Below are 2366 nucleotides of genomic sequence, written 5' to 3' on the forward strand. Positions count from 1 at the left end.
GATCTTGAGCTCGCTTTTCTTGGCCTCAGGGCTTTTCTTCTTCTTGGAGTCCTTGCCTTTTCAAGACTTTAGGCCCTTGCCCTTTCGTTATTTGCCTGGTCTCGACTCCCCCTGGCTAAGTACTTTCAATCTAGCAGGCTAGCTGCCTGTTCTGCCCCTCCCCTCAGTCTTGGCCATTTTGGCGTAGGTTGTAGCCTGTTTGCTTCAGGCTCATCAACATGTCGGACCACAACCGTAACCCTCCATTCTGCCTTCAACTCGTCCTCAAAATGGATCTAATTGCACTTCTCGCTCCGCGTGCTTTACGTCTTTTGGTCTACCTAACCAGCGCATCTTTCTCCGGAGAAGCAACCCGCTCGCTCGAAATCTGTCCCTTCTCTTTGTTGTGTAACAAGGCATCCACACGATTACGAGTCTGCTCCCAGCCTCTTCGAGGACACTAGCCTACGGGTTTTTCCCACTAGCCATGGCTTGGCCGAACCTTTGGCTCTAATACCCCTTGTCATGGCGCTAAGTCCTTCAAGCCCCCAAACCGGGACACCCTGCTAACCTAACGGTCCGCTGTAGCAAAGTAAGCTGAAAAAGCCCTTTCGAGATTCTAGCCTCAATGCCCTGCAATCTTTCTAAAGCGGTAACGCCTTGACTTCCTCTTTGGAAATGCAAATGAAAGAGTCAGGCTCTCTCGTGGCTTTCGCGCTACTCAATCCCTTGCTTTGTTCTCGAGTCAGGGGCCTTTGTTTCTGCCTTCATTTTGTCGTGCTGCTATGATGTAACGTGCAGTCGTCCCGAGGCAGCAGGATGTATGGTATAGGGCTCCCTCTTTTCTCTCCCAACAAGTCCTTGATAGATTTCGAGTCAGGAATAGAGCTGTCAGTGGCTTATTTGGCGCTATATCACAATTTATTCATTTTCGGAGCTGTTCACGAAAGGTGGCATGGGACATCTGTCGGCGGCGGGAGAGTCTAACATCCGAGCGAGAAGTCAGACCAATCCAATTCATCCTGGTCCGATCCAAACGGATCCCTTGCTTTGTTCTCGTGGCTTTCGCGCTGCTCAATCCCTTGCTTTGTTCTCGAGTCAGGGGCCTTTGTTTTCGCCTTCATTTTGTCGTGCTGCTATGATGTAACGTGCAGTCGCCCCGAGGCAGCAGGATGTATGGTATAGGGCTCCCTCTTTTCTCTCCCAACAAGTCCTTGATAGATTTCGAGTCAGGAATAGAGCTGTCAGTGGCTTATTCGACGCTATATCACAATTCATTCATTTTCGGAGTTGTTCACAAAAGGTGGCATGGGACATCTGTCGACGGCGGGAGAGTCTAACATCCGAGCGAGAAGTCAGACCAATCCAATTCATCCTGGTCCGATCCAAATGGATCTTGTTGAATGAACTGATTCATTGTAGTATGCCCAATTAGTTTTTTTTTGCCTACTTGGACCCGCCTTCCTTTGACGACTCCTGAGATATAGTGGAAACATTTTGTTATGGTGTAGAGTGGGGAGTGAAAAGACGAATGCAGCGGAGAACGACCGCATGAATCGGAATCCAGTTATGGTGTAGAGTGGGGAGTGAAAAGACGAATGCAGCGGAGAACGACCGCATGAATCGGAATCCACAACGAGAAAGACAGACGACCGAGAAAGAAAGGCTCCACGTTCTCCAAGTGGTTGATCTTAGCGTGCTAGCCGCAGCTGAATTTCATACATAAAGAAAGGCTCCACGTTCTCCAAGTGGTTGATCTTAGCGTGCTAGCCGCAGCTGAATTTCATACATTATAGTGATAATGCTTTCTTTCTCTTTCTTAGCGCTCTGCTCCCCCTTGTATAGTAAGGGTCAGGGTATAGTATAGTATAAGGGAACTCAAGTTGCGTGGCTTTCTCTTATCTTATAGGGGTCTATTTTCTCTGACTTTACTAAGCTTGACCTACTTGACTCAGCGGTTAGAGTATCGTTTTCATACGGCGACAGTCATTGGTTCAAATCCAATAGTAGGTAAAACCAGCCCAAACCCCAGCTTTTGCCAGCATGAGAGCAAGCACAGATTGGTAGCAAGGAAGGTGAATGACCAAAGCATCGGTTGCTTCCACTTGTGGCCTTCTTCGACCACCTTGACGCCTTAATATCAAGGAACCACCCCCCTCTTCTCTTCTTCTCTTCATGTATGTGGGCTGTCCCGAATAAACGAACAGGAACAAGCAAAGGCATGAGAGAGAGAGTGGATACTCAACTCACCTCTTCCACAATTAGGTTCAGACTAGGGGAGGGGGGTCGGAAACCCCAACGTTCAACCTTTCACTGCGCCACACGATTCTTTCGCCAAGCGCTCTCTCAGACGTTTCCACTCCTGCCCCCGCAAGCAAAGAGGTTTC

At 48.9% G+C, this 2366-nt stretch overlaps 1 non-coding gene across 1 annotated transcript; it reads left to right on the top strand.

Moving 5' to 3' along the window:
* Positions 1-1919: 1919 nt before the first annotated feature.
* Positions 1920-1992, top strand: TRNAM-CAU. The gene has a single exon. It is a non-coding gene; the product is annotated as a tRNA-Met (tRNA).
* The last annotated feature ends 374 nt before the right edge of the window (positions 1993-2366 follow it).

Source organism: Cucurbita moschata, unplaced genomic scaffold (assembly GCF_002738365.1).
Source record: "Cucurbita moschata cultivar Rifu unplaced genomic scaffold, Cmos_1.0 Cmo_Scf00006, whole genome shotgun sequence".
Classification (NCBI taxonomy): Eukaryota; Viridiplantae; Streptophyta; class Magnoliopsida; order Cucurbitales; family Cucurbitaceae; genus Cucurbita; species Cucurbita moschata.